Raw genomic sequence first — 12,332 nt, 5'->3', positions numbered from 1 at the left:
TGACCGCCGCCCCCACCCCAAGCCCACCGCAGAGTCCAGGCCCTCGGCCTCAGTCCCTTCCCTCCCCGTCCTGGGAGCCTGGAGCTGGGGTTATTTATAGACCAAGATAACCCCCTGCCCCGGGCAGACGCTGGCCTCTCTCCGGCCGGCCGTTTCCTTCTATTCTTCTGCTGTGTGTGGGGAGGGCCCTCTCCCCTGAGCCCCCCCTCCTTCTCTTCTCCTTATCTCTCTCCGGGCTGTTTCCTGCCCCAGGGGACAGAGAGCTGGAGGCAGGCCCTGTGCATGACTGTGATAGGGGGCGAGGTTCCTGGAGGCTCCAGGGCCGGGCGCCTGCTGGGGAGGCCCCACGGCCACTCTCTCTGCTGGCATGGGGCACTGAGGCTGGGGTGTCCAGATGTGCGGGCCCTGCCTGCACGCGGGGCTGGGGTGGTGGGGCCGGTCCATGTCGCAGCACGCGATTTCTGCCTGGCTCTGCGTCCTCGGGTGAGTGGCAGCCTCCCCCAGCTTCCGTTTCCCCGTCTGTGAAATAGGGGTGGCGCGGGTGCCCCTCTCCCAGGGCCACTGTGGGCACTGAGGGAGACAGTGGAAGTCACCGCACCACTGGGGACGTCTCACTTCTGTTGCCGAGGCAGAGAGCCCCTGGAGGACTCTGCGGGGTGGGACGGGGGCGCGGGGTGGGGGGGCTTGCAGGACCTCGGGAAGGGTGGGGCGGGCTGGGGACTGCGGGGCCGGCGCATCTTGGAGCTGCTGAGCTCAGGTCTGGGGCCCCCTCCCCTGGTCCTGGGAATTGCTCAGGAACCTGCCGCTGGCCCCCCCCCTCCAGCTTCCGGAAAGGACCCAGGCTCCCGTCCTTCTCCCCTCCCACCCCAACACACACACACACACACACACACACACACACACACACAGAGCAGGGGTGGAGGGAGTGCCCTCCCACTGTCCTCTCGTAGCAAGTGGGGGTGCGGTCCACAGAGACCCCTCTTCCTAGCAGGGTGGCTCAGAGAGAAGTGCTGACATTCCCCTCTGTGACTTTAAGGAGCTGCCGTGTTAACCCTGGGCTGTTGAGACACCCCCTCCCTGGTCCCCAGCTCGTCTCTCCACCCCCTGGGCCTCCTCCTCCTCCCGGCTCCCAGGATTGTTCTACAACCCACGCCCTCATGCAGCTGCCCGGCTCTAAAGCCTCTCATGGCTCCCCATTGCCTCCCCGGCCCAAACCACACTGCTTCGCTGGGCCTCCTGGATGCTTTGCAATGACATCACAGTCTCCTGGTCCAGGCCCATGCCCCTCCGCCACCCCCTGCCTCGCCCAAGGAGCGTGTCCAGCTCCCCAGTCCTCTATGCCTTTATCCATGCAGTTCCCCCTGCCTGAATGCTGTTCCCGCTTGCTTGTCCCCCTTCTCTACCACTGGAACTCTCGCTCTATGGTCGCTCCTTGGCTGCACGTCCCCTGCACTTCACACGTCCTCTGTCATTTCCTCACCAGGCTGTGGAGGGAGCATCCCGGTGTCGGTGTCCCCCTGAGAGGTGCCCTTCTCGTATTTGGGTCCCCGGTGCCAGCCCAGTTCTCATCGACAGGAGAGAAGGCCGTGCGCAGACTCGGTGGATGTTAGACAGCCTCGGGTGAGCGTCCGGGCTCAGCCCCTCCCACCAGGTGCGCAGCGTCCTCATCTGTAAGGTGGAGACGATATTAGTTCCTCTTAAACCAGCTTGTTGAGACAATTAAAGGGCTCATCTAATTGGGTGGCACTGCCCCCAGGGGATGTTTTGGAAAGGGACGGGGGCATTTTGGCTTGTCACAAAGCTGGGGGCAGGTGGGCAGCCCACTGTATTTATTAGTGGACAGTGGACTGGGGAAGGCAGGTGACGAGCAAAGACCAGGACAGACCCGCCCAGAGAGAACACGTGACTTTCACGAGTCCCGCTGGCCACCCAGGTAGGGAAGAAACAATGCCAACGATGATTGACAATGCTACGAGTCTCGACTTTAACTAACGCTGCTGTACATATAAATAGGAAGTGTTTTTGCACAATTTGAACACACACCGAATTTCCCAGGGACACAACGAAAGACAAAACCAAGAGAAGTTTCTATATTGTTCTATCCAGAAGAGCCAAGAGTCCTCACCGTTCTGGACAGTGTCGCTGTTGGGGTGTGGCGTCCTGGCTCAGAGCCCCGCATTCCTGTCCACCTGCGGCTGTCACCTTCACGATGGTTCTGTGGGGCTGCGAGCTCCTGACCATCTCATCGCGTCTCCCAGAGCGGCTAGGCTGGAGCACTGATGTGTCCAACAAGGTTTCATTTCACACGAGGTTCTTCATGCTTCTTTATATTACAGCTGGGGTGTGACATACGGGGATTTTAAAAAGTTATGTGAGTATATAGGTTACAGCATCCATGGGCTACCTTTCAGAGTATTAAGAAGGATATGACGTATTTTTAACATAAAAGGAAGGGGTCGGGGTGAGAGTGCTGGGACCTGGGGTTTCGAGCTCCAACGAAGTTGTAAAAATTCGGACGTCGATGTCAGGGGCTCAGGACACATTTGACAGGTGAACGAATGAATGCCTGGGGACATATTGTTGAAGGGGCTCTTTGATGCCTTCATGTACCACCCACAGGTGACCTCTTGTCTGGGCCCGCGTGAGGTATTCTGCCCCCAGTTCCAGAACCTTCTAAGTTCCAGAACCAGCTAAGCACGAGACCGCCTTGGTCCTGGTAGCCAGCTCCTGGCTGGGTCAGAAGCTGCTCAGGAGAACTTTGTCCCTCCCCACGGGGTCCCTGAGCAGATCTGAAGGCCCAGCCCGAGCTGGACCAGGCCCGCGGTCCTGCCATCAGGGACCCTGCAGCTTCCGGGATGCGAGCGGGACTCCCGGCCAGTCGGAGGTGGGGGCCGGGCGGGGGGGCGGGTGGAGTGTGTTTCTGGGTGCCTGGCTCCTTCCTGCTGGGAATAAAAATCATCACATTTGCTTCAGACTTATTTCCTTCCTCACACACTTTCTCTTTATAGGGAGAAATACTTGTCGAAAGATCTCCAAACTGGGCGGGAGCATGGACGCTTCTGCCCCTCTGTTCCTTCCTGCCCAGGGCGGGTAGCATGGTCGACAGTCCAGCACGGCCCCTCCACATCGGTGCTGGACACCCAGTCCACTCACTGAGCGTCTTCTTCTTTCCTTTGCTAACCCCACATCACTCTATTACTCTGTAATTTGTTTTTATGCTAAATAACGTGTTTGGGACAATTTTCCCGGGCTGCGCATACACACCAGCTGCTGGTCATTCTGGAGATACCCCTCCATCTATTTGTCTTTAAGTTTTTCTGTTAAACTGTTTTTTCCCATGGAAAGAATACATGCATATGGTTAAAAAATAATAAAAAGCAAATGTCTCTATTTTCCCAAACCCTCCAAGTTTGCTTCTCATTTTTCGGAATGAAACTTTAAGAAATACACTCCTAGCACAACCAGAAGGACCTACCATGAGAATATACGGCTATGTACTGAGGGGGGCTTTGGGGAAAAGAAGGAAAAGAAAAAAAAAAAGATTGGCAACAGATGTTAGGTCAGGTACCAATCTTTAAAAAAAAAAAGGAAAGAACACTCCTGTTGTGTCGTGTGTCCCTTTCAGGCAGTAACACTGATGACCCTGCACGAAAGTAGGGACTTGGTGAGGCACCCGCCCCTGGTGTGAGCTGGCTGTGCGATTTTATTTTCAGATTGGCACTTACGTCTGTCCTCCGACTGTGACTGACAGAGTGGGAAAGGTGACGGCCAGGGGCCAGTGGCTTTAGCAACAGCCGACACTCACGCAGCCGTCGCCGCGTCCTGGTGTTGCTCAGAGCCCCTGACGCAGAGGGTGACCTGCTTAATCCCCATGGCAACCCTAGGAGGCAGCAGCCTTCATTCTCCCAGTTTACAGGAGAGGAAACTGAGGCACAGAAAGGTCAAGGAGTGTGCCCAGAATGCCACGTGGCGGAATGGGGCTGAAACCCGGGCTGGCCGGGGCTCCGAGATCTTAACCGCCGCGCTGGTTTCCAACAAACCCTCTCTGTGCCTGTTTCGACCTTACGTCACCCAAAGCAGGGACACAGCCCTCAGCTCATTCGGGCCCCCGTCTGCCCACGCTGCAGACGGAGAAACGCAGCCTACACCACAATCCTCAAAAAAGTCCTCGCCTGCTGAGCACTTACCAAAGGTCCCGCGTGCCAGCCGCTGTGCTCGGCACCTTGTGGGTGAGACCCGAGTCAGCCTCACGGCCAGCTCCTCAGTGGGCCCTGTTGCTGTCCCCATCGGGAAGAGGGCATGGAGGGACAGAGGCTAAGAGGGGGCTGGCCCCGGGGCCTGGGGGCTAAGTTCAGACTGATGGGCTTTGGCAGCCCAGGTTTGGACCCCAGGGTACACCTACACCACTTGTTGGTGGGCACACTGTGGAGGCGACCCACATACAAAGTAGAGGAAGACTGGCACCCATGTTAGCTCTGGGCCAATCTTCCTCAACAAAAAGAAAGAAAGGAAGGAAGAAGTTTGAAGAGGAGGGCAGGTCTGCCTGAGCGCTCAGGGCTGGCGGTCCGTGGCATTGCGGAGTGAGCCCCGGGCTGTGATCTGGGGCCAGAACCCGACCTCTTCAGGCTCCGAGTTCCCCAACATAATAAGGTCAACGTGCCAGTTGGGCCGACTCCCAGTGCCCCACCCCGCTCTGGCACCCCCTCCCCCAACTTAGCCGTATGACCTTGGGCAGGTCCCCTCCGTTCCCTGAGCCTCGGCTGTGAGAGGACAATATCGACCCCCGGGCACCAAGTCGCTAAGAGGATTAACCGAGAGGAAGTGGGCAACACCCCGAGCACATGACGAGGAGGGGGTCAGGACTCGAACCCAGGCCCCTCCTGCGGCCCACGGCCCTCCCCTCCACAGGGCCCCCACGGGTGCCCCCTCTCCTGGCTCCGTCGGCCAACATGGGGGCGAGGGCCGCAGGCTGTGGGGGACAGCGAGGCCGTCCTTTCTCACCAGCTCTCACTGCCTCCAGGATTGGGGTCCCCCTGGGGCGGGCAGGCAGCCCTGTACCCGGCAGAAGGACCGAGTCATGTGACCCCGAGTATGGGCCCAAGCTGGTTGACAGCTCTCCTTTTTCCTGTGTGGCCCCCGTCCCCTCAGGTGGCCCTTGGGAAACCACCCATCGCCTGGCTCAGTCTGCGTGCGTCGGGTGGGGCTAATTCTCCCCCCAGGCCCTAAGCCAGGGTGGTCACGTGATCCAGACCCAGCCAGTCAGCGTGTCCTGTCCCCCAGGCCACAGGGACTGGTTTAGGGGTGATGGTACGACCTGAGCAAGGCTTCAGGACAGGGACTTCCTCCACCAGGCAGAGGCCTGCAGGCACAGACAGAGGCGGGGTTTGGTAAAGGTTCTGACTCTTCTGTTGAGCGATCAGGTCCTGAGTGTTTAATTATATGAATAAACAAAGGATAACCATTCCTGAACCTGTGACAAGAGGGGGTCGTGCAGGAAGGATTATGATTAATCCGACTCTGTGGCTCATGGTCCATCATGAGAGAAAAGACAACTTTGGAACTTAACTCAGAGAAAGGAAGCTGTGTTTCCACCGAGATTGCCAAGAGTATAGGGGGTCAGCCTGGACCTGCCAGGGACTCTCTGGCCTCTGGGTGAGAAACCCCAACCTGGAGGGAAGCAGAACGGAGAGATGGCCAGCACTGAGTGCAGAGAGCATAATCCTGGCCCCTAGATCCAACCATGCCTGAAGCCCTACTTTTGACATTTCCATTACAGGAGCAAAGACATTCTCTTTATTGCTTTGACCAATTTGATTTGCATTTCTGTCACTTGCAACCCACAGATTCCTGAGCACATCTTGGGACTGTCTCTTCTCAGTGCAGGTGAGGAAAAGTTTGCAGGAGGAGGTGAGGTCTGAGCCAAGCAGGTCTGGAAGGACGAGGTGGCACTGGGCAAACGCACAGGGAGTCACAGGCAGGGGGAGAGGCACAGAGGCGAGAAGCAGCAAGACACACAAGTTTGGTGTTTCTGGAGAGTTCAGTGGGAGGAGCCGGTCCTGGAGGTGACCGTGCAGAAGCTGCAGGGGTTTCTGCCGAGGACGTTTAGACTCGGCGTGGCGGAGGAAAGAGAGCCCGCCTGGTGTCTGGAAGGCCGCTTTGAGGTCACAGCTTGAGTCCAAGTCCTGGGCTCTTTCTGTCACAGATGGTGACAGCGGGAAACAGGACATGAGATTGAGCCTCGGGGAGGGAACGTGGGCGGCACAGCCCCGAGGGCTCGGGTCACAGTCTGATTCAGAACAGGAATCAGTACTTGGTGTGGCGATGTCACCGAAGCCAGAGCAGCCTCCATGTGGCCAGGGGACTTGTGAGAGCCTGTGGCCACGCGTGCCGGCTTTTCTCGGTGGAGCTGCGGTGCCTCTGCACAAGGCCGAGATGGCTCGAGGGCTGTCAGCCTTAAGTGGCCGTGTTGTCCCTGGACCAGGGGCGGACGGTGCGTGATGGTTATAAAGTGCTCACTCCTTGCTGGGCATTAACTCAGTTACCCTCGCAATCATTTTATGCGAGAAGTACCGCTGTGTTGAAGAGACTAAGGCACAGCAAGGTCAAGTGACTTGCCTAAGGTCACACAGCCGGGAAGTGGCAAAGCTGGGATTTGAATCCAGGCAGTCTGGCTCTGCCTGGGCCCTTGGCCCCTGTCCTGTAAGAGGCTTGGAAGGCGGAGGGCTGAGATGGGCAAGCATCGCTCCCCTCTGCCTCGTCTGCATCCTGGAAACATGGCGGGAACAATAGTTTGTGGACTCCTGAGAGTTCCGGCTCCCCTCTTTCCTGCTGTCCTGGAGGAGGGCTGTGGCTTCTACAGGGCTGGGCAGGGGTGGGAACAAGGAGCACACCCCACTCTGATCTTTCACCTTTTACCTTGGAAATTCTGAACCCGAGTCCCTGTCCCCAGAATGGGGAGAATGTCCAGACCACGGGGGCAGATCAGAGTCGTTAAAATCCTCGTGGAAGCAAAATAATAATGACAATACTAATAATCCACGGGCCGTGCCCCACAGACCCACCTCAGAGCGACGGCCAGCTTAACTCTGACCTCAGAGGCTTTGTGTGTGGCTTTTAAAAACCCAAGTCCAGATCGAGGGTATTATGTTAAGCGAAATAAGCCAGTCAGAGAAAGACGAACTCTATATGACTCCACTCATAGGTGGAAGTTAGTATATTGATAAGGAGATCTGATCGGTGGTTACCAGGGAAAAGGGGGGGTGGGGGGAGGGCACAGAGGGGGAAGTGGTGTACCCACAACATGACTAACAAAAAGGTACAACTGAAATCTCACAAGGTTGTAATCTATCATAACATTAATAAAAAAAAAAAAAAAAAAAAAAAAAACCCAAGTCCAGGGCCAGCCCGGTGGCACAGCGGTTGAGTTCACGCGCTCCGCTTCGGCTGCCCAGGGTTCGCTGGTTCGGATCCCGGGTGTGGACATGGCACCGCTTGTCAAGCCATGCTGTGGTAGGCGTCCCACATATAAAGTAGAGGAAGATGGGTACGGATGTGAGCTCAGGGCCAGTCTTCCTCAGCAAAAAGAGGAGGATTGGCGGCAGTTAGCGCAGGACTAATCTTCCTCACCAATAAATACATCAATGAAAAACAACAACGGAAAACACCCACGTCTGGCAGTCTTGGCAGCATGAGCGCTCCTGGCCGGGGAGGGACCACATCCCACCTATGACGGCAGCCGGGGGCTGGGAGCCGGGCTCGGGCATCAGCCAGGCTGGGTCTCGGGTTCCAGATCCCCCTCCGCTGTCCACCGCCGGAGCCCCTCAACCTCTCCTCTCAAAATGGGGGAAACCGGGCCACTGACCTCCTGTGCAGGTGTCGAGTTTAGCGAGCGACATTTCCTCGGGATGAAAACTCAGGGCCTGGCGCCCGAGGGATGTCCAGTAGGTTTTTATTGAATTGAATGAAATACTACGATAAATAGAAAACATTTTATGATTTTTATGAGGTTAAGTAGGGAAAAAACATCCAGACTGCGGCTCTAGACCGAGTGGCAGCTCCGCCAGGATTGTGTCCAGTGGGGACAGGACGGAAGGGTCAGGGAGGATGAGGACATGGGGTGGGGGGGAGTGACTCCATTTCGTCTCCACTAACGTGGTTTGTGCGGCGCGGACGTGAGGGGGGACCGCGCTGGGTCCTGGCGGGACCCGTGTCGGGGATGCGGTGGCAGCGCCCCCGCGGCATCGCCGGACCAGCTCGGAGCCGCCCCGCTCGCGCTCCTTCTCCCGCAGAAACCCGCTCAGGGGTGCGCGGACCCCGGCGGCTCCTTGGCGGCGCCGCACGCGCTGTGGAGCCGGGATGTCGGGACCCCGCACCCTCAGGCCGAGAGAGGACGGGAGAGGGGTGCGCGGACCCTTTGCACCCCGCCCTGCTCTCCTGCACTCGGACATCCTCGTCCCAGCCTCGCCCGGCCCGGGCGAGGGTTTGGACCCCGCGTCTGGCCCAGCGCCGGGCGCAGACCCTGAACTCCAGCGTGAGCCCCGCGCGCCCTGCGCACCCCTCTCCCCGCCCCCCCAGCCGGGCCTGCTGCGCTCTGCTCACCACCTTCAGGGGGACGACCACCCACCCCAAAGGGGCAGCGTGTGGGGCCGCCTGATGGCAGAAGCAGACGCTGCCTGGTGGGCTCTGGGGAGGGGAGGTGTGGAGCGGGCAGGAGGGGGTGCGCCGCAGAGCTAATGGCATTCACAGACCCTCAGGGCGCACAGGGCCGAGCTCCCATCCGGGGCCCCGGGAGGGGACAAAACGCAGGAGCAGAGCCACAGCAGGTGCCCTGTGGGCCCCCAAGCCCTTCACTTAAGGGACTTGACATCCTGGGGAGGCAGGGGGTAGCGATGATATTAATAATAATAACCACCACCACAGTCACTGCCATCTGCTGGTGCTTACTGGGCTGCTTCTAAGAACTTTCGCCGCAGGGACTCGGGCTTCACATTGAACGTCTGAGGTAGGTAATCTGTTGTCCTTATTTTGACTCAGAGGGAACCAGAGAGGTTAAGTCATTTGCCCAAGGTCACACAGCATCTAACCCAGATCGGAAGGGATCCATAGCCCACCCTCTTAATCTCGGTGGCTATGTGACTGTCCAACTTCAGTGTCCGTCACATCGTTCGGGGTGCTGGTGAAATGCAGACTCCTGGGCCCCACCTGGACTCGCTGGATGCTAGGGCAGCCGCTCTGAAGCTGTATTTTGACAAGTGCCCCAGGTGATCCTTGGGATCAGGCGCGATTGGAAGATCCTGCCCTTGGCTGTCAGAGGAACCTGCCTGAGGGCAGAAGCACCCAGCTGCGTCTGGCTTTGAGGGCTGCAGCCCGTGTGGGGAGGAGTCTCTGGTGTCTCCGGGCTGACGGGAGGCTGCCCCGGGTTGGCGGAGGGGCCGGTACTTCTCCGGCCCGCTGGGTCTGGCAGCCTGGAGGCAATGAAGGCCCAAGGCCTCGGCTAAAAGGCCTGGGCAGGCGGGGCTCTCGGCTGGCTGATCAGTGGGGGCCTGTCAGTGCTGGGGTGAGGCCTGGTGGAGGAGGGACGCCCACGCCTCTCCCTGGGGGCAGGCAGGAGCCTTCCGGGCAGATCTTCCCCGACTTCGACTCACCCTCCCAGCCTCTGCCCTCCCACCACCCGGGACCTCTGCTGGTCACCTCTCTGTGGTGACGTTTCCGCCCCTCCTCACGAGGTGCAGCAGGTTCAAACCCTTGCACAGTCAGCACCTCATCAACAGTCACAGCCACCCTGATGGACATGCACAGGGTGCTGTGTGACCCCCACCCCACCAAACAGGAGACCGAGTCCGGGAAGGATGCGCAGGTTGCACACTGCATAAGGGCAGCCAACTCAGCGGGCAGGTGGGGTTGAGGTGCAGGCTGGCCGGCCCCCCAGTCACGAGCCCTCGCACGGGGCTGTTCCCCAGGGGTGGGGTGGGTGGGGCCTGCTTTCCAGTCGGCACAGGGGCCCCGGGTGGGCAGATCCAGTCTGCAGGAGGAGGCCGAGGTTTGCCCTGGGTCACACCGTTGCCAGGTCACAGGTCCTCAGGCCCCTGGACCTCCATTCCAATAGGCCAGCCATTTCAAGTCCCTTTAGCCAGAGAGCCCTTATTTCAAATAACCTCTTCTGTAAGTAATCAATGATAATAACACCAGCCAATGGGGGGTGAGCCCTTCCTAGGCGCCCGGTGCTCCGTGAAGCACTTCTCACGGATTGTCTAATTTAGTCTTAAACCCGTGTGCCACAGAAAGTTCAACCAGGGACCCTTCCCTGGGACCTCAGCAGCCTTCTAGGGTCCTGTCACCCTCAAAAGCCACCTCACCACCCCACTTTCCAGTCTTGGTGAAGAGAGGAAATGCTCACCTAGGGTTCCATCCGCCCAGGCTCCGCCCACGCCTTCTTTTTGGGGTGCCGCCCCTCCCAACTCCCTCTCATGCTGTGAGGAGTGGCTGCCCTGCTCTTTTATGACCTCACCCCTGGACCACAGCTGATTGGTCCGAGGGTGGGCGTTTGATCCCAGCTGGACCAATCATGGTCCTTCCACAGGTTTTCAAGCTGGAATGCAGGAAGGGCCCTTGCCTGGTGATGGGATGCAAGACGTGGCTCCGGAGATCTCCTTGGCTGTGTCCCCGCCTGTGGGGGACTCCGTCTGCAAGGAGAGGGCGTGAGCACAGGCTGCACAGAGTCCTGTGGTGTCAGGTTTTCTGCTTCCAGTTTCCGGATCCAGCGGCATCCCAGCCCTGCTTGCTGTTTGCTTGTTCATTCCTTTTTATGTTGGCCTCGGTGGACGCGGCGGGTTTCTGCCTCCGGCCAGAGAAGAAGGAGGAGGAGGAGGAGGAGGAGGAGGGAGAGAGAGTCCGAGGATGAGGCTGCTGCCGAGGCCGCAGCTGTGTCGTGTGGTGGATGGCTGAGCTGAGCTGACCACTCCACAGCCATCCTCGCTTGTCTTTTCTTCTGGCGGAACCTGCGCCCCAGGCTTCATGCAGAGAACGAACCGGCCGATGAGACGAAAGGGAGGGTGCTGGAGGCGGCGGCTGCCGGGGGGAGTTTCCCTTATTATTCCAAGGGGACCTGTGACAGGGGCTGTGAGGACATAGCTCGGTGTCCCCAGGTATCCGTTTGACCCTTTCTCCACGTAGGAGGAGTTTTTAGTTGGGCACCTGGCTGTGCAGCCAAGGACTGTGCTTCCCAGCCTCCCTTGCAGCTAAGTGTGGCCACGCAGCCAAGTTCTACCCACTGGTGTGAGTGGAAGTGACGTGTACAACTTCTGGGGCCGAGTCTGAAGGCCGAGGGGCGTGTCCTCCCTCCCCCCTTCCTGACGACTAGAATACTTACTCGTGATGAGGCATCTCCATCCTTGCAGGTAAGGGTGACAAGATAGAGCGGCCTAGCCCCCGGGACTGCTGGCTGCCATGTGAACCCTGAACGGGCCTTGAACTGCAAAGGGGCAGGAAAACAGCCTTCCATCTGGTTTAATCCATTGCAGCTGTGAGTCTTGTTACAGCAGCTGTTCTACCTAATACAGGATCTCTGGTCTTCCTGCTTTAGATCTTGCTGCGCTGTCTGGAACTGTGGCAGCCATCTTGCGACCATGAGGGGAAAGTCAAGACCGAAGTTGAGAAGCCAACTGAGAAGTCACTTCCGTGGAGCTGCTGAATCTGCCAACTCTGCAACCACTCATTTCAGACATCCTGTTAGACGAGATAAATTTTTTATTATTCAAGCTCTTTGCATTGGTCTTTCTATCTCATGCCAACGGAGGTACCTGATGCGGTATGTGGTGGAGTTGCCTAAAGTCATACCCTGGCCAGGGACAGTGGAAGGCTCCCAGTGGGGAGATTTGAGACCCACACCCACGCCTCCATCAGGAGGTTCTGCCCCTTCCTTCCAGAAGGTGCAAATCCAGCCCCAGAACTTTCTAGACAAAACAGTTGTCAAGAGTGTTGATGAAATGGCCTGTCTGTTTATCCATCAAGAAAAAAAAGGGAGCGAGAGAGATGAAGACACCACAGCTAAGGCGTGTGATGGCGGGGGTGGCGTTGTGACCTCTGACCAGGAACGCGTGTGCGTCTCTCCCCGACCCCGGGCGGCCTCACCCTGAGCCCTTCCATTTCTGTCCATGACTTGGTTTCTGTCCATGACAGGAGCTCCTGTGCATTGTTCAGGCTCTCAGCAGGAAACAGAAGTCATCTCAGCCAGGAACTGGCGGAGGATTCAGTGAAGGGACTTCCCGGAGGTGTGGCCACGGCTAAAGGAACGAACGATGGAGGCACCGCGCACAGGCGACGGCAGGAGACTG

The 12,332-nt window shown here is 58.3% G+C and overlaps 2 long non-coding RNA genes across 5 annotated transcripts; one reads left to right on the top strand and one right to left on the bottom strand.

Annotated features, from left to right (window-relative positions):
- Positions 1-250: 250 nt before the first annotated feature.
- On the top strand, positions 251-3,400 carry LOC102150691 (uncharacterized). 3 transcript variants are annotated; one of them, XR_002811864.2, is made up of 5 exons: positions 251-483; positions 1,484-1,651; positions 2,107-2,310; positions 2,620-2,884; positions 3,009-3,400. It is a non-coding gene; the product is annotated as an uncharacterized lncRNA (long non-coding RNA). The 3 variants fall into 3 exon arrangements; XR_011423625.1 differs by having other exon boundaries at positions 252-483; positions 2,107-2,371; XR_011423626.1 differs by lacking the exon at positions 2,620-2,884 and having other exon boundaries at positions 252-483; positions 2,107-2,371.
- LOC111775894 (uncharacterized) lies at positions 1,224-10,473 on the bottom strand. Of its 2 annotated transcripts, XR_011423627.1 has the most exons (4): positions 10,397-10,457; positions 7,862-7,968; positions 2,126-2,336; positions 1,224-1,668 (listed from the first exon to the last, which is right to left on the bottom strand). It is a non-coding gene; the product is annotated as an uncharacterized lncRNA (long non-coding RNA). The 2 variants fall into 2 exon arrangements; XR_002811865.2 differs by lacking the exon at positions 7,862-7,968 and having other exon boundaries at positions 1,327-1,668; positions 10,397-10,473.
- Between the last annotated feature and the right edge of the window lie 1,859 nt (positions 10,474-12,332).

Source organism: Equus caballus, chromosome 12 (genome assembly GCF_041296265.1).
Source record: "Equus caballus isolate H_3958 breed thoroughbred chromosome 12, TB-T2T, whole genome shotgun sequence".
NCBI lineage: Eukaryota > Metazoa > Chordata > Mammalia > Perissodactyla > Equidae > Equus > Equus caballus.
This window is presented reverse-complemented; position numbering and strand designations above follow the sequence as displayed.